At 40.5% G+C, this 26045-nt stretch overlaps 1 protein-coding gene across 1 annotated transcript in view; it reads right to left on the bottom strand.

Annotated features, from left to right (window-relative positions):
• The window catches only part of spoon (A-kinase anchor protein spoonbill), a 117501-nt gene that overhangs the window by 78910 nt on the left and 12546 nt on the right, over nucleotides 1-26045 (bottom strand). The window contains exon 2 of the mRNA XM_083125616.1: nucleotides 6523-6608. The gene's annotated coding sequence lies outside the window, so the exon portion shown is untranslated. The remainder of the gene's footprint in view (nucleotides 1-6522; nucleotides 6609-26045) is intronic.

Genomic DNA, 26045 nt, shown 5'->3' with positions numbered 1-26045 from the left:
CTTGCCATCGTGATCGGCAAGTCATCCCCGCCAGGTGAGTGCCCCGCGAAGAGAAATAAGAGCAAATGGGTTGGAGGAAATTCCAGCCGGTCTGCCTACCACCCACGGCAAAGCCTTCGCACCTCGAGGCAGGCCCAGTCTAGCGGGGAAAGCAGTGTAGCCAACTGCAAGGCTTAAACTGGAGCGCTAGCAAGCTCACGGCTACGGAAACGGATGAATGCTTATTCGCCTCCCTGTAGCGAAATTGTGCGTCAATGTCCCGTCGCTGGGATGTAGCCTTCATATTTCGGTTAAACTCTTGGGTTAACCGTGACGATGAATGATAAACTGATGATAGAAAAGTTCAGCGTTAAGCTGCTCTACCACCTTACTCTGGAAATTAACAGTTACAATACATATATTTATAACACTAACTCTCTACCTTCTTGAACCCGAAGATTCATGGCTGCAGCAACACAGACCTTCCATCTGTTCCTACCCTGAGCAACATCTATATACTCTTTTCCATCCCTACAAATTTCCTTAAGGTCCATCTCAACATTATCCCTCCATCTTCGTCTTGGTCTTCCTACTGGTCTCTTACCATCAGGTTTCCCAACAAGAAACAGCATCATGTGAGCGCCGTTGATGACAAGTCGAGTAATATGGCCACTAGCCAGGTACAAAAGGCTTTGTGTGCTTGCGATTTACCATCGTGTGACTACTACTTGTTAAAGTACATCAAGGATCGAGTTTTTGTTCCTTCCCTTCCTACAAGCATGGACAATCTTAAACAACACATCACAAAAGCTGCTGCGACTGTTGACATGTACATGCGGAGACGCGTTTGAGAGAACTGGACTATGCATTGATCTCTTCTGTGTTGCCAAATGGTCACACAGAACACTTGTAACTTAGCCATGTAAACGTCAGGACACACTCTTCCAACCATGTATTTCAGCCATGTTATTAAAAGTCTTGTTTCTGTAAAACTTTGTTTCATTAAGGCTGACCCTGTATAACATGAATGAATTTAACAAACGAAAAATAATAAAATTTTAAGGAGAATACAATAACTGACACACATTCACATACACACTTTCCAAACAGAGACTAAAAAAACTAATGCACAATTTGAAGTATTCGTTGTGTCAGGTAAGTTTTGGGTTTTATTTGGTACTGGTTGTTGCTTAGCAAACAAAAATAATACAACTCGTTCTAAGCTTTTGAGTGATGTAGCAGATGAAACGTAATCAGGAAGAGAATTACAAACCTTTGCAGACCAGAGAGAAAATGAGCCTTCGAAACTGACAGCAGAATGGCGTGGAATGTCAATTTTTTGAGGGGACCAGGGTTCGATTCCCGGACTTGCAATGGGTGTTCTTTGTGTGTAATCAATTTCATAATATCATCGCTCATCCCCATATTTTCACGATTAGAAAAAAAGTGGCAAAAAATACAAGCAAAGTAACTCAAATCAAACAATTAATCAATTTCCTCGTACATGACCTTCGTGGTGATACCATATCAGCAAATGTCTGAGAATCTCGATCTAAACGTTTACGCTTGACGGTTCGATGTGAGCCTCCTTGTCTCTTGTCGCTTTCCCACTAAGAGGGCTTGCAGACCAACGCGACAAACGACACGGACCGACCTCTCGCGGAACGGAGCCGGAATTTCCGTGCCAGAAGTCTGCAGGTTATTTTAAGAATTATCGCCCATTGATATGCCGGAAGCGGGTCTGCTGAGTTGTTGCCGCGTTTCCGGCGACTCAGTGTGCGACAAGCTTTAGTCGACCACACAACGCGCTCAGCCAACTATTAAGAAATCGTGGGAATCTGGAAGGGGGCAAAGTAGGTTGGTGTCAGGCTAAAAAGACGTTACAAGCACTATTTAGGGATCTAAAAATTACGGGAAATACTGGTACAGATTCGTCTCGTGGGCAGGGTTGGCATGTTTAAACAAAAGTGTTCTAAACAACTTTTTTAAACGTTTAAAACACATGGCTTTGTTTTTTTCACAAATGTATAAACATTTAAAACAAAGTGTTTTAAACATTTTTTCAGACTTGTTTAAAACACATTTTGATACTTGATGTTTGATAATTTGTGGTTATTTGCGTGTTCTGTAACTATGCCTTTTCATTCAATGCGTGTCATTCTGTTCATATAGAAATCTCTGTTCAGTGAGAAAATGTATATTGAATTAACAAAGAAACACGTCGTGATGAATACCCGTGGGTCATGTTTAAAACACCTATGTTTTTTTACAGGTATTTAAAATATTTTTCAAATTGAATATTACATGGATGAAACCGTTTTGTTGCACATTGTTGTTAACGTAAATACTTAGTTGCATTGACGATAAAAAAAAAACATTAGTAACCACGTGGACTCAGTGGGGCCTGGCAAGTGTGGATTAGTTGAAGTTTCTCGAACAGCCTACAAGCGAGATTTAAGACTAACAAATATATATTTTAAGAAGTTAGTCAAGCGTTTAATTTATAATAGGAACACAGTCCATCCTTGGATGATTAATAGATTCCTCATTAATCATTATTCTTAAAAAATAAGTCTTCTTGGCATCATGTTTTAAACGTTTTATTTGTTTTAAACATGTTTTTCCCGGTTCTTGTTTAAAACAACAAAAAAAAAACAGTTTTGTTTCATTTTAAAAAAAAATGCCAACTCTGGTCGTAGGAAAGTCAGAATTGTAAAATTCAAGTACTTTCAAGGGGATCAGGACTATTTGCGAAAAAATGTTTTGTTTGACCCTCCCTGAATTATACCCCTCTGACGGCCATGGCTGAAATAATGTAATGGTAAGGTCACCAGAAAAAGAAGGTGAGAATCTGAAACGCGGATGGTAACGCTCTGTGAGGGGAGCCCGTCACCCCAATTGCTTATTCTCAGATGAGGAACAGTTAGTTACAAAGTGAATCCAAGTTACATGGTGGTTCCGTTAAGTCTTTCAGATTAGCCACTTCATGCAAACTGTTTTCGTCTGCAATATTTTGCGTTGACAGATGAACAAGGAGTACCATTCTTTATTTTCTGAGAATGTGCGCAGTGATTTTTTAACCTATGAACGGTGTCAAATGTTCGGAATTTTTCAATACCATGTTGATACCAGCTTTTGATATACGTGAGTGTTGCTGTAATCTGTCCTGCGAGTGGTGATTAGATAGGGTTGCATAATGTGTTATCGCGTTGACGCACTTGAAACAAACAATAGCTCCTGCACGCAAAAAACTACCGGCGAGCATTACGCTTTCTTTTGGCAAAGGTTTCCGTACTCGTGATTGACCAATCTGGCTATTTCTGTGTCAGCAAAAAAATCCGAGGATGTGGTACTTGCAATCAAGTTGCTTGTCCACCTACCAGCGCACTAGGCAATCCACGTGACCTCTTAACATTGTTAACTTATTTTATTTACGTAGTACTCCACGTAGGGATGTTATCACCCACGTTAGGATAAATTTGCGTTAAGTGTCTCCTCTAGCTTTGTTGAGCAATACAAGCATCCCACCTATACCCCAAATCTCGACGGAGCGTCCCCACAACCATCCCCAAGGCTCGACCGAGCGTCCCCACAACCATCCCCAAGGCTCGACCGAGCGTCCCCACAACCATCCCCAAGGCTCGACCGAGCGTCCCCACAACCATCCCCAAGGCTCGACCGAGCGTCCCCACAACCATCCCCAAGGCTCGACCGAGCGTCCCCACAACCATCCCCAAGGCTCGACCGAGCGTCCCCACAACCATCCCCAAGGCTCGACCGAGCGTCCCCACAACCATCCCCAAGGCTCGACCGAGCGTCCCCACAACTATCCCCAAGGCTCGACCGAGCGTCCCCGAACCTAGAAATTTCTACTTCGAGCACTGTGTCTAGGACAACATAGTATTCTGCAGATACTTAGAGGATTTTTTTATCTCGCCCATAACACACATGTAGCATGGAACCTACTGCTTGGTTACATTCCATTGAAAAACTTCGTCAAGAGGAAGCGTTCCAAGTCGCACCCCAAGTCGCACATAGCTCGCAAGAAAAACAGTTCCTAGCCCACACCCACGTGCAGTTAATTACTGTCCTACATGTTAATAACCAGTTTGAAGAAAATGTTAAAATCAGCACTCATAAGGTCACATTCAGCATTTTATATGATGTGCATCTTCACATCGTCAGCAAGAAAAACCACAGACCTTGAACGGGAGGAAAATTCTATGTCAATAAAGGAAGTACGGAATTTATCCCACAGTGATAAATCCTGTTTAACTAAAACGCCTGAAGGACTAAATAATCTAATCTCGCTTTACTCTTGCATTTCCTTAAGTGTCTATGAATCCTTAGAGGTTTTAAGGTTAAAAAATACAAATTAAATTTAGTACCTCAAGAGTTTTTGCACATGAATATATATTATCTGGCTGTTTGCTCAGTCCTATGTTTACGCACCTTACACATTTGGAAGGAATTACTTTTTTCTTGATCATGCGCGTGTCTGTGAATATGTCCCATGCCAATAGTCGGCAAAAGATCGTTCAGTGTCTTCTTCATTAGCACTGACGAGGGGGACTGGTACACTTTCAGATTTCTAACACTTTCCACGCTCACACTATGCAATAATTCAGTTTGTAACATTACTTTATATTAGTATTAATATTTAGACGCCCAGCATACCCTAGGGAAGTAGATTCGTGTAGTCTCAGTTGACAATCAGAACGCTAGAATATCAGGGATGTTCTAGGAAACTGGAAATCACGACAAATCGATAAAGGGTGCTGCTTTAAATGACTATTATTTAGTGCATCTACTATGGTTAATCGTTCATTAGTTTTCTGTTCGGAAACAGATCAAATTGAATAAAATATCTCGCGCGAAATACGGTAAATACTAACACCACCTACGTGGACACAAACCAGTCTATTCCCGTTAACTTACAAGCATGCGGGAGAACAATAATTAGATCGGGGTCAGGCAGAATACACTGTTCAAGAGTTCCCTCTCATCATATTGCCATTCGAGAAAGTAGAATCTGGTCCTACATTTTGTGGATAATAAATTCACAACTTCCGTCTTTGATGGAAAAAAAATTCGCTGGCATTAAAGAGACCTAAACTTTGAAAGTAAGTACTAAAGGGCGATTCGTACATTATTTTTTTACCTTACGGAACAATTTTGGAGTCAACAGACCTAGAACTTAACGATAAAATGTGCGTATGACACGCGGGTGTGCTATCCTCAAGTTTTGTCCAGAAGCTGGTCTAATTAGAAATTCTGGGGACATTTTTCAATAGTAACTACCTCGATTATCGAATATATCGAGGTGTATCAAATTGCAGTCATCTCTGGTCAAGCGTGAAATCACTTCCAAGCAGTACGCGGATGCTGCTTCTGATTGGTTCTATCCTTTTAAATGTTAATGGTTGATATCCTTTTCTTCAAAATTGCATCTACGGGAGAGTCTGGTCACGATCGCCCCTACTGCGAAAAGACAGATGCGCTTTCGTCGTGTATCAACAAGCACAGGAGATTGACAATTTAAGTATTACCTTTTTTGGGATTTTCAAAAAGGTTTCGTTTGTTTGAATTGTTATTTTACGTCCACTTTATGTACATAAAGGCTAATCGGGACTGGACCTACAGTTTAAAGTGGGATCAAAACCACTATGGGCCTCCACCGGGTATCGAGAACCCGGGACTGCTTGATTACAAGGCGGCGATGTTACCACTATGCCGTCGGGGAGGCCTCATTCAACCCCCCCCCCCACCCAAGTATAGTAATGTATTTGAACGACGAAAGACCACCACCTAAAACTGCTGGGCAATTCCATACGATGCTTCTCGAGGCCGTCTTGTTCTCTACCGTCAAGAGGGTCTCCCCGACAGCGTAGTGATAACGTCGTCGCCTTGTAATCAAGGGGTCCCGGGTTCGATACCCGGTGGATGCACATTGCTTCGGATCGCACATTATCTGTGCATCAAGTGGGCTTAACTATTCAATCTCTGCCGTATTGGGTAGCTACAAATACATTGCAATTTCGGAACTGTTACATTTAATTTAAGAACTGATTTTGCAGGATTCTAATCGGAATTTCCCACTTTGTACTCAGAACTAAGTCATCCATAGCTTAGTGAAAATTTCTATCCGCTTGTAATCCAGGAGTTTTGGTGGTGGCTGCGAGTTTCACGCGTGCATACGAGAGCGCTCTGACACAAGTAGGGCGAGTTACCCAGGCCTCTTGGTTGAGGTTGAGGAAATTACGGTTTTTGTTTGAGACTGAAGTGAACGATTGGCCTACGCCACGATCCCGAATGAACCATTTATCAAAAACCTTGTTACTCAACACAAGTTAATAACTAAATGGTGAAAGGAAAAAAGGCATGATTATTACAATACGGTTGTATTCAGCAGAACATTTTCAGGCGCACTGTTGCAATGTAAAAGTTGTACTGCAAGTGTGAGAACTCTGTAACACAACAAAATTCAGTGTCTGTATGAACTACACCCCATTATACAATTAACGCTGTGCTCCAGTCACTTACCTTAACTGCAAAGCGCAAGAAGAACCCTAAGCGATTTGACCCTGACTTCGCAGTGTGTAAAAATCTTCCTAGGCGACGACCCACCTCTGCAATGAAGAAAGGAAACAAGGAGTTGAAACAATCGTGTATATCTACCATCGATAAAGCAGTATCTTCTATCGATTCTAAACACACCTAAGTCGACTTGCATGACATGTTACAGTAACCAAAGGCTTACGGCCTGTACACTAACGGAACAACAATGACCAAGGTAGTTAGCTTCAACCAATCAACAACAGAGCATTGTTTGCTACAACTGATATCGCCCACTAATTGTAATCGTTAGATCTTTGGGCTCTTGGCAGTGGGAAGCTTCTTATCGGTCACAACCATCGAGTTAGAATGAGTAATATTAGCGAAGATTTCCGCCAGTGGCTGTTTAGACCACAAAATAACATGGCGAACGGAGTTCAATTGTCTTCAGTCCAACTCGTGCGTCATTCATCCATCATCTTATATTCTATCTCGTTGGACACAACCCTAATTAAATGTTGTGCACACATTCCTGTCGAAGGACTGCAAAGATTAATACGAAGCTGAAGACTTATCAATTCCATTATCATCTGGTTATATTAGTGAGCTTAAGGATTTCTACCTTGTTTTTTAAGTCCACGTTTATGCTCAGATACGCTAAATGGGACTGGACTTAATGTGGGATCCGAAACACTGTGTAATGTGCTTCCGTCGAGGATCGATCTCGAAACGCCTTGATTACAAGGCGATAACATTACCACTACACCAATGGGAGGCACTTTCTGGAATTTTTGGAACATGTTAAAGTAGACGCAATCGCTACCCTCCCCACCAGGACATTATAAAAAGAGTATCGCTAAACTTAACAGAAGAGCACACTGCGATCGTTCTTTCCTTTGTCTAAAATTAAGCACATCCACGATATTATAACTAGCAATAGAGGCTGACAACTAAACGCCCACCCAATCATGAGGTTGTTAGTCCGCCATGGACTACTGGTAGACAACTTGTGACGCAGGCCGCGGTCATTCCACAGAATAGGAACAACCGATTTATTTCAGGACTTGTTTACAGCACAGACTTTGGTTTCATGTTTTATTACAAGCTTCGAGAAACGTGACAATATTTGCCATCCTTGTAGGTCACGCACGAAAGAGAACAGGCGAAATTTGCAAATCTCGAGTGCGATGCATTCCATGCAAAACTTGGACTTTTACAACACGGATGGCTCGTCTGATGGAAGTCATATAACTATTTGACCCAATGTTACAGTTGCACGCAATGAAGGTGCAGTGGACACTTGAAGATGGCAATCTTGTCCTCGCATCACCTACTGAGGTGTTAGAAAGCATTTTGTATTAAAATTCTGGACAAATTGCGCTCAAGCAAGTGACAATTACATGGAAAGTTAACATTTAAAAATATCCTCCATACGCTAGGTTTCAGCAAACTGTCTACTGAAGTTGTTTAAGCGGACAGTAGCACTCATTCTCTTTTCGTGTTTCCCACCTTCTGGCTTAGAGTATATGTACAGAATGTTAATTTCTACAGGGAAGCTTGGATCTCACTCATCGCACAACGCGAGGACAACCTTGCGTTCTGACGTCATCGGGGAATTATTTCATTATTGGGCTAAATGCCTAAGTTGTTATGTTAGGATTGTTGAGTTTAGTTTTATTAGCATAAATAATACATTTGCAGTGCTAAGAGAACCAAACCCAACAACGTAGGTATTCCTCGTGTCAGAACGCAAGATTGTCCTTTCCTCGCGTTGTGCGATAAGGGAGACCCAGAGAAGCTTTGAGGTTTCTTTTAGAAAACTTTTATCTAACGCTACTTATTACACAAGTAAATAGTAATTTTGAAACCAGCGCAGTGATATTCTGATAAAACTGTGGTTGCCACTGACTATGTATCAAATTTCTCTGTCGCCTATCCTCTTTGGATGAAAATGAGAATGAACGCTGACTACATGAAGGAACACTAACAAATACCATGCCCAGACCGGGATTCAAACGCCTACCATTTAGCAACGAGATTGAGAGTCGACCACTCTAAATAGTCGGTCAATGCTGGAGCTGCCACTGAACATACTAAGCGGATATCTTCAGTAATTGAGCACCAATTCGTGTGGAGGAAGGGAAGGGATCAGTAACCTCTAAGAGCTGAAAAAAAAGCTCTTTGCATACTTTGGTCATATTATATGATCAGACTTATGACAGGGTGCAAATAAAACTATTTATGAAGCGAGTAAATGCAAGTTATTTTTACTATTATTGCTGCTAGCCACATTACTCATTATTAGTAAAGACGACCGGAGAAAAATATCAATATAATTATAATAAATTCATATTCTCTCAGTTATGTCTTTTTCTAGAATATTCACCGTTATACTGTAGGTTCTACTGAATTATATATTTTTCACCCATTACTATTGCATTTTTAAAACAAACATTAGTCTAGAAGCCTCAACATGTTACACAAGAAAGGTGATAACTTTTTTACGGAGCAAATAGTTAAATTGCCTGATTATTGCTCGGACTCTGTAGATGAACTTCCGAAAACAGTTCACAAAGTCATTCATTTGCAAACGTTTAATGTGTGTAGACTAAAACAAAAACAACAACAAAAAAGCCTTGCTTTTTAGTATATTTTAGACCATAATATTAAACACACTAAATATTGGTAAGTAGTTCTTGACAAGTGATACACTGTTAGTTCCACAATATTTCTATGTGAGCGCCCGATCCCCGTGGCAAAGATGCCATGGTTTCCCAGCTGAAATCCCGACCAGAGCTTCGGTGTTCTTTGCGAGTGTCCCTTAACAATTTCGTCACACCAGAAGCAGTCATCCTCGCGATTCACCAAAGTGCCAGAAAAGGGAATTAAAATAAACCAAACCATTTCTATGTACTGTCAGTGACTGTACGAACGACGTTTGAAATTGCGAATTGTTTCTTACTTAATCCGAGATATTTGTATTACAAATATGATTACATTGACGCCAAGGGTGCTAGAGTCTATTCGGGTGGATGCCTGGTGGGCACACATTAATTCACATCTTACTTATCGACCAACCCTCGTACAAGAACAAAAAAAATGACAATCCGTCCCTGGAGAAACTACAACGAAAAATCTGACGTATTCGCATTGTGTGATGCAGGAGGTTGGATTTGAATGATTTGTTTTAAAAAACCTGTTGCTGGAAAGTGAAAACCTTTGACATCCGCGTGCATCAAACGCGATACACCGGAAGCAAAAGCAACACGCGTGCAGTTTCACCTCGAGTATTCGCTCTGTCCCCTCCCCCCTTCCTCCTCACGGCACATCATAATATAATATTCCAACGTGTTATCCTAACGTTGTGCAACTTCCTGCCTATTCTGAAAGTAGAGCTCGTTTTTTTTCCGTCGTTTAGCCTCAACATGCGGATATACCATTTGTGTCGGTATGGCTTGTAATTCAACACAACTCTTTACAAATTATGTGATTTATGCAGGAAAAATTATTAAAAGTCCGTCAATACTAGCTTAATTTAATTCCTGTTGTGGTATAATTTCTGCTTCATAAAGCACTAAACGAAATTGCAAATCAAATCACAATATAATTTGCGACGTGGATTTACATTCACAGATGCATCTCCCGCACACAGGAGACGAAATGCATTAAATCTATTTGATGCACAAGAAACGCATCGCTGGATGCACTAAGTGTGGCCTTTGCCAAGAATCAGGTTTAGAGTTTTGATGCATTGTTATACGCGTATATAGTTTGTGAAGGTAACGTCAAAGTTGAAGGAAATGAGAGAGTTCCCGCAGGATCATTTCTCAGGGAGGGGGCAGTCACAGAAACTTTATCATTAATTTATTATTATTAATAATAATATTGCTGTTGTTACTGCTATTATTGTTTTTATTTGTATTTATTGTTTTTATTATTATTATTATTACATTACTTGTTTTTTTTAAATTACATAGATTTGAAATTTGCATAACTGTATACTTAATATTAATTCATGTAGGACAAAAGGCTGTTTTTATAGTTGATGATCAGTGTAAAATAGACTAAGCTTAAATGTAACCCTATTTCAAATAATAATAATAGTTGCTGTAACTTACGGCCTGTAAGTCAGAGAAAAGATACTTTTTGTTATAAAATATCTCTACGATTTCACCATTCAATTACATTAAGTCTTTCCAGAAATATGAGGGAGGGGGGCACGCGGGCGCCCATGCAAATTAGTATTTTTCTTTCTATGTCGAACTGTACGTTAATTCATCAATTGTTGCGCTTTTTGATGCGGCTTACTCAAAGAATTTGGCGGTGCTTCATTCTATTCAGAGGAACCTGTCCCGTGATCGATACTCCAGGTTTTATTTGATCCATTATTTCTAGAGTTTAGTTCGTGACTTAAAACTAATCGCAAAATATAATAAAGTTGTATTTTTATAATTAAACTACAGCTATAAATAATTCCATTAATCCTTATTAATGATGCCGCGGTAGCTCAGTCGTTATGGGCGTCTGACTACCGTGCGAGAGACCCGGGTTCGATCCCCGGCGGGGGAGAACCGGGATTTTTTCCACCTGTTCAAGCTGCTCCGCCGCCCACCCAGCGTCCTATAAAGTGGGTACCTGGAGGAAACTCTGGGGGGGGGGGGAGGCGGCCAGGGGCGTGGTTCTGATCACATCAGCCACATCTTCGGCCGTGATCAAGAAAGTGTGGGGCCCCACACCCCCTAAACGCCTTCATGTCGTGGTGTATACCACAGGGGAGCACTTTACTTTTAAATATCCTTATTTAATTTTAGTATAAAATTACATAACCTTTTCAAGGTAAAAATGAACTTAGTCAAACACTCTTTATAAAAATTCCCTGTCTACCAATTAATGCATTTCCGAAAAAAAAATATTTGTTCTATTAGGGAGTGCTGCTCTATGTTGTCACTTTTTGTTTCAAATGATACATTTACTTTTCTGAGCCTGGATCAATTATCTGCTACTTGACACCTGCGGGAAAAAAAAGAAACCAAAGTTTTCTTAAGGAGATTTTGGAAACCAATCACCAATGAAGGAGGATAATCAAAGAAATTGCATCTGCCAAAATGCTTGAGTGGTTCTACGTACATTTCGCCAACTTTTGTGAGAAATTCTTTCAGTGGGATGTCAAAATGATCGGTACAGCAGTTCTTGCCGAAAGGAAGAATAAAAATCAGTTTAACGCTCGAAGTGTGTGCTGCGTTAGTACCGTTAAGTTGCGCACAATCCGAGACGTTATCTGTGAGACAACGTTGGAATTTACGGTTGTGCTTAATCTAACGACTTTCTAATAAAAGCCTGCAGCCGTATGGGAAAAATCTGATTTAGTGCCGCCTTTGAGAAGTCTAAAATAATAAAGAACCTTCGGAGCATGAAAGTTATGCAAAGTAAGCGACAAAATGAGCGAATTAGCCAAGCGTTGTCTGAAAGCTTATGCTAACATTTGAAAGTTTCCACAAGAAAGAATATGATCCTGCTAGGCAGTGTTGCCTCCTCAGAAGCTTTGTTTCCGTACCTTTGATTTATTTTTAAATCAAAGTGGGAGTAATTTTAACAAACGACTGATTGAGTTGGTCTTTTAAGTCCATTTTGTGCACAGTAAGACTAATTGCGACTGGAACTACAGTTTAAACTGGGATCCGAACTACTATGTGCATCCACACATTACAAGGTGACGACGCTACCACTGCGCCATCGGGGAACGAAATCCTTTTGTTTACCAAGCCCATTTTGCCAGGTAAGCTCCTTGCTACCGGGCCAATGTTAAGCAAAATGCAGGGTTTCATTTAGATGACTGTAGATCGGAGGCTAATTACCCTAGACAGACGAATGATATATCGTTATACGCGGAATGAACCATACATTCGGACTACATACAATTTATGTACATTGAGTGTATATATGGATGCGGCGGGAGGGGATGACGGGAAAATTTCAAAATCTCAGAAAAATGTCCCTCCCCCCTGGACAACCAAGTACAGGACATTGTCAAAATACACATGTAAATGATCGTTGGCATGTCTGGAACAAGAAAATAATTGCACTATTATGATATGAACAATACAACACGACTTGTACCCCCAAAACGATATGTCTATACGCCACTGAGCCATTCAGCAAAATGCGCAGTTACCTTGAAACGACTGTAGGTCCGAGGCTAATTGCCCTAGACGCACGAATCAAGTACAGTTATACGCGGAATAAACTATAAAATCGGACTATATAAAATTTATGCACATTGAGTGTATATATGGATGCGGGGGGAGGGGAGGAACCGGAAAATTCCAAAATTTCTGAAGAAAAATGTCCCTTCCCCCCTCCGTCCCTGGACAACAAAGTACAGGACACTGTCAAAATACACATGAAAATGATCGCAGGCATATTTGGAACAAAAAAATAATTGCATTATCATCTTGCGAGTAATAGAACACAACTTGCACCTCCCCAAAAAAAACATGTCTATGCGCCACTGACTCAGTTTCAAAGGAAGCCGCCATTTTCCCGGCATTTCCCCCGCCCCTTTTTATTGGGGAAAGAATCTTTACGGTGCAGTATATGTGTTAACAATAATATAAAAGAAGAAAATCGCAATTCCAGCGAAAAATAGCGACATTATGACGTGAAAACTATGACTTTGTCGAGGTATCTATATATAGATAGCTGGTAAACAAAAGGTTAAAAGGCTTAAATCAGGCAATGATTGATTTGCTTTATTTTACTTCCCTTCTTGTGCCACTGGGGCATGAGGATGAGTCATGATATGATGAATGGACAACACAAACATCCATGCCCAGGCTGGGATTCGAACCCGGGACTCCTGGTGTCGTAGCGCGACGTGCTAACCCCTCCGCCACTGGGGCCGGCAAATCAGGCAATGCACGTTACTTTTCTGTTCATAAACTTTTAGAATATAAAATAATCCTAAGGTTAAGATAAAAATATGGTAAGGTTATGTTTCCCGTGCATACAGCACCGTGCCATGAAGGCACATTTAGGAATCTACATACCGACTAAAGTATACAAGACAGTAAATGTGACTAGTTTTTTTATGGATGTGAAATGTGGTTCCTTGCACTAGAGGAACATAAAGAGTGTTTAGAAGAGAGATCTGGACCTAAAAGAGATGAAACAACAAAGGAGTGAAGAAGTTTTTAATATTACTGAACTGCACACTCTGTATTCATCCCCAGGTATTTTTAATACAAGACGACGACGTCGGTGGGTAGGCCCTATATCACGCACTGAAGAGGATAGAAAGGTTTATTGGTGGGGATGGCCAATGGTAGATTGCTCTCTCCCAGGTATTTCGCATCATAAAGAACGTCAACGCATTGGCTGTGTGTCCAGTCACAACCAAAACATATATCGGCTTAATAAAATCATCATAATTGTGATAAAATCTGAGGGCATTAATACCATAGAACAAAGCATAGAACAACAAGCAGTTTTCAAGGTGTATTGTACGCTGGCATGCATAAATATTGAGAAGGAATTTGTCCATCACAATTCTCACTCATGTTTCTCTTACGTGGCTCCCCGAGTGGTTAGCACATCGCGCTGGGACGCCAAGGGTCCCGGGTCCGAATCCCGCTCGGGCTTGGTTGTTTGTGAATGTTCATTCATCAATTTCATCATTTCATCACTCATCCCCATCTTCGCAAAATAAACTAAATCAAATCAACTCAAATCAAAATCTTACGTGGCTCCCGCGTAGCCAAATGGTTAGCGTTCTTGCCTTTGGTGCGAAAGGTCCCTGGTTCGATTCCCGCTGGGAGGTCCCAAATATTCTAAGGGAATTACAACCTCTCCTTTGTGGGGTACTTGAAAAGAAGTAACGGGCTCCGATCTCGAAAGCCACAAAAACAACGGCGATGGGACTCAATGAGCTGACCACGTGTCACGCAATAAAAAAGCAGCTTTGCAGGCTTCTGATGTTGCGCTATGGAGTTTAGTTAGGAGGTTGTTAACATAGTAATTTGTCTGGTAATATTTACTTATCCCACTATACTACCTGACTATGGACGGACGATATCAGAAATTTGATATCCCGATATATATATGGTCAAGAAAATATCGTCACAGATGATACGATACATTTTCCGTATCGTGGTATCGGCGATATATCGTCTCCACGATATATATCGCCAAATATCGTGACGATATATCGCAGACACAATGCATATCGCCTGGACCATATTTCTTCAATATCTCGATATATCGCCTGGACGATATGTTGCCTAACACTATACGTGACGCAGAGATTGACATTTGAGTGTCATTGGAAAGGCCCACGGCTAAACTGTGGCGATGAATCAGACTTCCAAAGAGCAAATGTTAGTCCAATCAGGGAAAACCAACAAAATTTGTGCAGAACTGACATCAAATCAATTCGTACCAAACTATGAACCCTGCTTGTAATGGACTGACAAAAGATATAGGGGAAACAAACGACCAGTGCCTCTAAAGCCTTCCAATTGCTACCTCACGTTGAAGACGAGGGCCATGGGATTATCCCAGCTCCGTACGGAGTTTGGTAACTTCTCAGTGCGCATGGTTAACCACCATGGCACTTCCTCTTGCTGCACTCGTACAGAACCTTCGCTACGCCCCGTGATAAAGGCCCGTTCCACTCCCGTGGCTCTCTCCTGGTTGGGATGCGTGAAGTCACAAAGCGATGCCACCTCCCAGACAGTTTGTCAAACACTGAACTTTCCATCCGAACGAAAAATAGGGAAATCTATTGGGGACTGAAGTAGTAGGCAAAATGTCCATGGTCAAGTTAGTTCACTTTTTTTAAACAACGTGAGTTGAGTTCACTTCTGCCCCAGCACCTTAAAACACACATAATATATGTGGAAAACAATGACGTATTTATTCTCCCCCCCCCCCCCGAAAGTCTAACCAAGTACTAACAATTAAATAATGAAATATACTTATTTAGCATTTTTTTTGTCTGCAATCTAGGATTATTTAAGCCGAACATACTGAAAGACAAGGATTACGTTGGCATCATACGCAGTGAATGACAGTACCAAAGAATATGTATGAAATATTAATCGGGAACTTTACTTTTCGTCAACTGGATCTAACATCAGTCTCTATTTGACAAAACATTCCTTGGCTGATAGTTCTTTATACTATACAAATTTTGTCGATATTAACTACACGTAAGCTAGATAATAAATATATATATTCTTAAATAGTTTTATACTTATTCATGTAATATTAATTAATTTACATAAATATTATTATTCTTGAAAACACTTTGTTCAGACCTCCGAAATATTTTTGTAGACACGTACGTACCTGGTGGAAAATAAACGAAAATTGCGAGTATTTGTCTGTTATATATGCAGACGACTCTACGCTTGATCAATAAATTCAGACTATTCAATTTTTTCAACGAGAATCAAAATTTCAACAGTCTCGATGATGCAATGTATTAATTTGTGACTTTGAATAAATATGCTTAGTTCTAGCCATGGGACTGAAGTGATACTCCTTTGAACAGATACCTATGCCGATTCTTACAGACATTGACGCTTGAAAATTGTGATACAGAAAACTAGTAATTCGAATTATAAAGAGTTAAATGCAAAATATTGATATTAGTTGGTGAGAATTCCCTTTCAAGCAACAATATCCCAAGAGTTCTGCTTTAAAATATTTTAAAAAAATCAGAACCTAAAAATGGCTGACTTTTTTTTCCACATATTATTGGTACAAAAATTCCCTCCCCAAAGCAGACAGAGCAGGGAAACAGGATTTTGTCAAAATAACCGTTCTGCGCTGTGAATGGACACGGTTCCTACGACGGCGGAATTATAAGTTCGGAATTTTTCCGGATTTGTCCCAGCATAAAGCGGCTCTAGGGCCCACCCAGCCTTAAATCAAATGGTGCTCGGGGGAGGGGAGGGGGGTAAAGGCGGCTGCAGCGTGGTACTGATCAAATCACCTTCAAGATGGCCGACTTCGAACACACATACTAAATGTGCCTACATGGTACGGTGCTATATGCACAGGAAACTTTACCTTTACCTACACATATTGTATTCGTTTCTGTAACCCCGAGTACCTACGTTTATTTTTACATGAGCATATACGAACCCTCTATAGTGGAACCACAAGCAAAAAAACCTGCGCAGACATGCGACTCGTGTGCACCGTACTCCCGCGTGGAAGGGAAGGGCAGAGGAGCATGCTTCCTTATGGCCCGAGCTGAACGGAGGAAGAAAAAGATGCGCGGAGACTTTTCGTCGAAGGTTCTTTTCCTTGTGGTCGTTCTATACTATGTCAAATGCTGAAGGCCCCCTAAAGGCTTCCTTGTTTCCGGGTCCCCCCGCACAGCGGGTTTTGCGGCTTGTAGATCTGGCACTTACTTACTTACTCCGCGGCTCTACAGCCTACGCATGGCCTTGGCCTCCTTGGTGATAGCTGCCCACTCATCTCGGTTCTTCGCTCTAGTTCTCCATCCTCTTATACCCATTCGTTTGAGGTCTTCTTCTGCCTGGTCGAGCCATCTCTTCCTGGGTCTGCCAACACTTCTCTTGCCTTCCTGTTTCCCTTGGTAGATCTTATATACCGCTCTGTCTGGTTGCATCCTTTCTACGTGTCCCAGCCAGCTAAGGCGTTTGGATCTTATTTCACTTGTTATACTTGGGTTCTGGTAAAGTGTTGCTAGTTCTTAGTTTGTCCTAATTCTCCAGATGCCATGTTCATTGATTGGTCCATATATCTTACGTAAAACCTTCCTCTCCCATATATCTAGCCTTTCTTCTTCCTTTCTTGTCAGACACCAGGTTTCCGACCCATACATCACTATTAGATCTGGCACTACACTAAAATAATTGTGTTGGTGAGAATTATATTCGTATGACTCGAACCCAGGCTCTGATCCTTCGAAAGAATTGCCGGATAGCACCTCGTCACCCCTTCAATGTACACTGAACGCTGCAAAATGGCCATACGTGAGGACGCACCCAAAAATTTGAAATCAATCAATCACCCCGTCAAACACAAAAAATAATAATAATATGATAGCTACAATTTCAAACTTCTCGGGAGGAAAGATATTTTCTGCTTACAATGCAGTTTCATGATATCAGTTGTAATACGTGACATCACGAAAATCGTGAGAACGGCACACAACTCATCAAAATATGAAATCAAAACATAACATTGCATAAACTGCAGTGTAATATAATATTACATTTACGTTCTGGATATGAAGTTAAAATTATTTTAACGTGAATACCTACACTACATGATTGTCTCAGCACTTATAATTTTAAAAGGTCAACAATTCATGATCTGTATCAAACGTGAAGTTTACCTTAAGTGTGTTCCTTTTGTAGGTAAAAAGCAAGATCAGGTAAAGTTCTCCGTGCAGATTCCGTCGGGGGTTATGTAGAAGTAGGGTCTCAAGTTTTCGATCTCGGCCATTTTTGGAAGTTATGTGATCATCACCACGTTATGACCGCCTTTACTTCCAGGTACCCATTTAATCGAGGCTGGATGAACCACAGAGCCGCTTTATGCAGGAACAAGGCCGGAAAAATTCCGACCTTAGATCACACACCCACGATTCCATGACCGGGGGGGGGGGGTCTGTTATTGTATGCTGCACACGAGGATACGTAACACCACCTGAACATTCTTTCTCGAATTACCATATATTTCTCGGCTGGAGTGATGAATTCAGATATATATACAAGCCGAGTAAAATTTATAGAAAACAGAAACCATATTAAATTCTCAAATATAATCATAGAGAGTAAAAAAATGTACTTTTGTGAGTGCTTATTTTCAATGTTACGCCTTGTCAGGAACGAAAAGAAAATCTTAACATATCCTGCAAGTGTGAAAATATGCATTTATTAACCTGTGAACATAACTCAGCATGGCTTATCTTCTCTCAATAACCTGTTCCCATCATGCCTGACGAAACCTGTTCGAGGTCAACAGGAAACGACGCGCTGTTTTCCAATAAGATGCACAAACAGCATTGCTGCAGTGCGCTGATTGTGCAGTTGCCCCACTAAGTTGCCTCTCGTCAGTACCTGAAGCGTTTCCTCCCCCATCCACCTACGCGCAGAAACTTGATTGAGCGAGGAACTACTTAACCCTTAAAACATTTTCCACCTACAATTCTCCACTATACCGCTAGCAATTCCAACTGGCAGCTGGGAAATAACGAATCAGCGATCAGTTCAATTCACTTCGACTGACATCGGGCATTGTCGAGTCACAAGGCACCGAATGTTGCTGGCGGGACGAGACAAATGAGCGCCGGATATACAGCATGTTGCCAAACGTACTGTAAAACGGAGGAGAGTGCGTTGATCAGCGCAGTTACTGGTTGTACAATAGTACAAAAAGCACAGAAAATTAGTACACAAAACACCCAAACACTGTAAAAATAACTGACAAAAACAGACGCACGCTTGGCAACATTGTAACGGGAGAGCGGTGTTACCCCTAGAGCTCTCACCGAGCCACACGATTGGTGGACAGATGGAGCTATGTAAAGTCAGCATTTATATCCCCAGCGGTTAACAAAGGGAGCGGTACTCTTTGTTAAAAGAAACACCCAAGTTGGCGGTTTTCTTTTGAAGTAGAAGCAACAAACTGGAGTAGGAAAGCGATGTTGCCAAATTGAAAAGATAAAGAGGAAAAGAAGGAAATTGTAAGGGAAAAAAAAGAAAGAGAAACAAAATTAAAGAATATGGAAAGAGAAAATAAATACAGATAAAGATTAAAAAGGAAGTGTTTAAGGGTATTATCGAAAAGGGGGGGGGAGAAATATCCAACTCTTACATATTAGGCCTTAAATGACACCGGGGTTCTGGGGGGATTCTGAATTAAACGTGGGGGGGGGGGGCAGTATCCAACTCTATTATAGGTCTTACATTATGGCTGGTATTTTAGTTAGAGGGGGATTGAACATTAAATTGAGGGGGTATCCAATTCTTGTGTATTACTATTGTCTTAGACTGTTGCGGAAATTCTGGTGTGGAGACTGAGAATTAATTTTTTTGGAGGAAGCAATGCTGTCTAAAACTAGCATGGAAATTTTGGTGTATTGTATTAAATTTAAAGGAGGAAATAGGAAGCTCTTGATAAAGTGTTAAACCTTAGATTGTCAAGAGATTTCTGTAGTGGAGAGAGAGTTCGAACATTAAATTTTGGAGACTGTATTTAGCGATATTGTATGTAGTACACGTTTTCGACCCCAAACGTGCCAAAGGAGAAGCTGGAAAAGACAAAATATCTCGGGATCTTAAGGAAGTATTGACACCCCATTAAATTAATATTCTTGAAAGCCTGCAAAGAAATGGGTGTAAACATTTTCTTGCTTGCTTCACACGCAACCATGTGTTGCGAGAATGCGTGTTTGGCGCTTTACTGAGGTGAATGTGAAGTTTCATACTATAGCTGCATTACAAGACACAAGCGATATTCTCGATATTCATTAATAACATCACTTCTTAAAATATAATGCTTAGTGTTGGTATACTGCTTAATTTAAAGCAGGTGCATCATTTGGAACAAAAATAAATCGAATCCGTATTTCTAACTTGTCACAGGAAAATTTTAAATTTTCACTGAAGATAAAATCCAAGTAATTATTGTTATGCATTATGGTTTGTTACTAAAATAATTATATTTACCCCCAGGAAAACGGGGGGTGATGGTGAGTTCTTTGAAAGAGGAACCCTGTTATATTATCGCCCTGAGGTTAAGAATTTCTAGCTAGGGTTCTGTAATGTCTCGTGAAACAAATTGAATCTGCCATACGGCTGGAGCATATTATTTGGTTTGCCAAGGTTGAATTATTCTATCTTTATCTTAAGTTGTGTAACAATTTGTGTTAAATACTCAAATTGAGTTTTATTAACAAACTCAAAAATACTATTTATATGCATATTTACATATTTTAATTTACTACATTTAACCAATCAGTGTGCTAGCTTTAAGTTTTTTCGAAAATCGAACAATCAAAAAATATGGACAATGTAACATGGTATTTCATTCAAATAGACATCAACTATTACACATTCATCCAAACTATTTTTTTTGGGGGGGGGATTATGATGAACGATTTTAGGGGTGGTCTTGAGTGATGGGCACCCCTGTTTAGGGAATAAGGACAGATCAAGTATAGTGTTCTGTAAAGCTAAGAAACAAGTTACTTTCGGTAGACACACTGTCGTAATTAAATACTTTGTGGGGATTACGATATGGTTTGAGGGCGCGAATGATGTTTGAGGGGGACGCATGACATGATTTTTGGGGCGAATGCGCCATTGGCTTTGAGGGGGGTGGGCACCTCTGCTCTCCATGAAGGAAATAATATTATCCTGCAGTTTTGTCTTCATACTTAGGATTTTCACTAGCAGCCGTGAGTGATAACTTGCATTATGCAAAGTCTAAGGAAAAACTAAAAGCACAACACTATAACAAAGCAACAAAACAGCACCATAACACAACACAACTAGTTAAAAAGAATCAACCCCGCACGTGGTTATGGAGCAAAAATAACGAGAGGCGCCTTGCAACTACAAGAAATGTAAGTAAAGAAAATGTGGCAACAACGTCTGAGTGCACGCGCTTATCGGGAGCGGCTTGGCTATTGTTTGCTATTGTTGTCAGTGTTAAGTTTTATAAAAGGGTTGCCGATGGGGACATAATAAACGCGCGGACTATAGCAAAGAGTAAGTCAGCCGCCAACTGAGCTTGTGATCAGTGTAACAACCGAAGGGTGTGCAGCACATCAAGCGTAAGTTAAACAATGTGATGACTTCATAGATCTCATTGTTTGATACCGCCTGCCATGCTGGATAACTTAATGTCAAGGGGGAGTTGGGTAGGGATTAGGGACTGAACCCCTCCCCCACAACGAGAAGTGTTTATTACTGTTTAAACAGTCACAGAGAACAGCTTTTCTTTTTCTCTCCATCTTATGTATTTGGCATAATGGATGATATTCAATTTGACATCACGCAGTGCACTTTGGGAAGAAGCATCATGAAGTCGGGCAAACAGGTTCGCACGTGTTAAAGAAAGCGTATGAGAAGCCTTCTTGCTGCGAGAAATTTGCGATATATTACACGTCAACATTCCTCGTATGATGATGATTATCATACCATGAATCACTTCGGCAAAGATCATACGCACAATGCCTACCCAGCATGTACTCAACGCAGGATCTGATCTGCTTGCCTGAAATATGGCAGCGGAGCGTGATTTCGCGCAATGAATTGTGGGGGAAGTTGTTCGCTGAATATCATCCATTCTTTAATTTAGACCTTACTATATTTATGCATTTAGCATCTTTCCAGAATGTATATGAACTGATATCTTGATGAAGAAAACAAAAATCTACTGTTTTTGTAGAATTTAAACAAGATTTATGGGCACAGCTCCAAATTGAGTTTAAAAGACCACATAGAAACACTAAAAAAATGTATGTTTATCCTGAATATATATGCAACCGTGCTATTAAAAAATCATACCAAAGTCTCTAAGAAGTCATGGACATTAATCTCTGTCTCGTCTCCTCATTCTCGATCTCGTCACGATTTTTACAAGGACGTCTCGATCACGGTACCATTTCTACTGAAAACCATTAAGAGACAAATTGGTCACCGAGATGTTGCAGTGTTAACGCTGTCGCATTGTAACCAAAAGGTCTTGGGTTCGATACCCGATGGAGGCTTATTGCACAGCAATACTATAGATACAGTCCCGATTAACCTATCTGAACATAAAAGTGGACTTAAACTTAGGAACATTAATAATTATTACGGTTCCAAGATTTCACTTTTATTAAATTCCCCCAGTTAATAAACGATCCTGATCATTGGCAAGTCCTCATTATTAACTAGGAAATAACCTACCGAACAGGAAAGTTAGCGAAATTCGTTCGAATTGACCCAGTTTCGTTCCCGCCCAGGCTTGCCATCTCCGCCGTTAAATCGCTAAGTGCGGTGGCTGTACGATCGGAGAGGAGGGGGATTGGCTGGCTGTTCTTGGAAATTTCTACAGATTTATTTCAAAGCGTATTTATCTAGATGTTGTGTTCATAAGACGAGTACTGTGAATATACCTACCTCTTACCAACACAGCTGTTTCTTCTACCATCTCCAACACTAATCGCAAGAAGTGCATTTATCTTGTGCACAGCAAAATCGGAGCTGGGGCTACAGTTTAACCCTCGGATGCATGTGTGGGGTCATTTTGACCCCACTGTCTGTTTATTTCCTGGTATTATAATAAAATCTAAATAAATAATTCTGATTTTCTGTGACATCTTACCATGCTACTTCAGCTATATGAACATGTATAAATAAGTTTCTTACAATTTATTTTAAATTATATTTTTAACGTTTTTTTAACAATACCCCTCCTTTCCATGTGTGGGGTCATTTTGACCCAAGCCTGAAAACATTAGGAAAACATTCATAAAGGGAAATTGATCCTACATGTTATGATCAGTAATGGCCAAACTAAACTAAATCATCTCAAGGTCAACCACCCACCCTGCCATGACTCACTGCAAAGTGCGCATGCGCAGATGTATTTGGCGCGGATCGAGACCAACTGAGAGAAGTTGGGATGTTCCTGTTCGTGAGCTATTTCTTCACAAATTCTCCAACCCGAAGTACAAAGCAACCTTTGGAGTAAATCGTTTCGAAGACATCAGAAGACTACTCTGATCTGATGACAAACATACTGTCGCTGCACGTCTGGAGACTGATCACATGGCTGCATTTCGATATATCTGGACACTTTTTTATAAAAAACTGTCGCAGAATCATGGTACCCGGCGCCTTTCTTACGATTGATGAACAGTTAGTGCCTTTCCGTGGGAGATGCAAGTTCGTGCGATACATGCCAAGTAAACCGGCCAAATACGGCATCAAGATCTTCTGGTTGTGCGATGCTCATAACTTTTACGCCAAAGACGGTCTAATCTACTTGGTACGATAGCCAGGAGAGATAGTTCAAAAGAACCTCGTCAGCAACGTCGTGAAGAAACTGTGCTACATACTGCGGAACTCTGGAAGAAATATCACAACTGGCCAATTCTTCACAATTCATGACTTGGCTATCGATCTCCTGTTACAAAATATAACCATTGTTGGACAGTAAAGAAGAACAAATTGAAATCCCACCTGCACTTATCAAGACAAGACAGCTTTGCACCTCACAATTCGCCTTCCATGAAAATGAGACCCTGGTAAGCTACGTGACGAAGAAAAACAAGAATGTCATTCTACTCAGCGCCATGCATCATGACATACACATTGATGATGATGATTCTAAGAAGAAACCAGAAATCATAAAGTTTTACAACCAAACAAAGAGTAGAGAGGACGCCATAGACAAACTGGTTCAAACATACACCTGCAGAAGACAGACACGTCGATGGCCAATGGCCCTCTTCTATAATGTAATCAATGTAGGCGTTCTCAATGCATACACATGCTACTTGTCACAGCATTCTGATTACAATTTAGGCGTCAGTCACAGACGCCGTATGTTTCTTATCGAGTTGGCGAATGAGTTGATTCTTCCTCACATGCGGGGGAGGTGCCAAAACGTGAACCTGAAGAAACCAGTAACCGAGGCAATGAAACTTTGCGGCGTAGTGATTCAGGCACAGAGACTGGAGGATAGATCTTCAAAGAAAAGAGTAAGATGCCAGGTCTGCACAAGACAAGAGGACAGGAAGACGACGGAACGTTGCCGAAGATGTGGGAAACCTGTGTGCAAGGTCCACAGCAGTGTGATTGTGGTGTGTTCAGAATGCGAGTGAGGTGTATTGAATTGCCATGAGAGGCCGGCACATACTTCTTTTTATTCCTTATATATTTTTATTTTTTATTTTTTTAAATTTATTTGTTCTAGATAAAATAATATTAAGTACTGTATTGTGTTATCTCTAAAATACTGTTTCTCAGGTCAACTGAAGTTCTGATAATTGCGATCGAAGTGTAACTACCATTAATATGTAGAACAGTGAATTGTCAATACATTGTTATTATTTGGGGGGAGGGGCTTAAATAATAATAATAATAAAAGGGTAATTGTTTCCTATGTTATATTCAGATAAATTATTGATCAATAAACCATATTAGCTGAACTATTTACTCTGTCGTACTTATTTCAATGCATAATTGCATTGGGGTCAAATTGACCCCACATATGTAAAGTTGTAAAAAAAAGTGACATGCATCCGAGGGTTAAAATTGCAAGCGAACAGCTCGTGTGCAGATCTCATGGTCGAATTGTTAGTGCAGCGTGCAATGAGCCAGAGGTCATAAGTTCGAATCCTGAACCAGACATGGACTTACCATTGTTATTTCAAAATTCGCAACTCGTCGTCACGAATAACCTGTACGTAGAAAAAATACGTAAAAAAACCAAGATGCAAGTAAATACCATGGATTGAGACCGGACGTCTAGATTATACGGAGACAAGAGTAATCACTACGCCACCGTGGAAGCACTGAAAACAAAGACAAATCTTCCATTTTCTAGCAGATTTTCGAAGAAAAATCCCCGAACCAAAGAAAATACACTCTTCGCAAAAATTCCCTCGCTTTACTGACAGCAAGAAATCAATGTGCATAATAAACAATACTTTACATTGAACGGGTAATCAAGAGAAAAGCTAATACTTTTAACTACTGTTACACGAAGTATGTAGAAAAAAAACACGACTTGGGACTTTTAGATGTATACGTTTATGTTTTTAAGGTTACATATTCTCCAATAGGTCTTCTGTTTCGCAATGGCACCAACAACAATAAAACTAAAATCAGTCACGGAGATAGAAATTCGATTTTTCCTTCAGTTTTTGCCCATTTAGAAGAAAAACAACACAAGAAACGAAACTAATCCCAGTTTTATAAAATTCTGAGAAAAAGTTTCCTTTTCCGCCTCGACTTCAAAACCGCTTCGGGATTTCCTACAAGGGAAATTTCATTCGAATTGCCCATCATTATACTTCACACATTTGATTAAGAGTCCATCTAAGCGAGTTTCGATATTTTTACAGGTAGCGTTGGCAACACTGCTAGTGTCTGATGACCACGCCCTCTTACATTAGAAAAGAAAACTGGAAAGGGGGATTAAAAAAAAAAGTTATGTCCCCTAGCAGGGAATTAACAAGCTAGTTGCCGGTTGATCTTGCTCCAATGAAGCCTACAGGACAAGTCGGACAGAAGTTACTGCTGATGGAAAGGATAACGCAGGCGGTGGAGTTGCACGACTCGTCCCTATGACGTCAACAAAATTAATCCCGGCTGCTTGTTACAGAAAAGTTTTTTCTTCTTTTGTTTGATATCGCTTCCGCATACAGATTTCTCTCGCAGTGCGCTGATCTGGGCGTGAAATAGTTCCTACAAAATAAAATACAGGGTCACTCGGAAAAATTATCCAAATTTCATAAAAATAGTAGGCTC

Source organism: Lepisma saccharinum, chromosome 7 (genome assembly GCF_977018435.1).
Source record: "Lepisma saccharinum chromosome 7, izLepSacc3.1, whole genome shotgun sequence".
NCBI classification, from domain to species: domain Eukaryota; kingdom Metazoa; phylum Arthropoda; class Insecta; order Zygentoma; family Lepismatidae; genus Lepisma; species Lepisma saccharinum.
The sequence above is the reverse complement of the archived record's forward strand: the minus strand, read 5'-3'. Positions and strand labels throughout refer to the sequence as shown.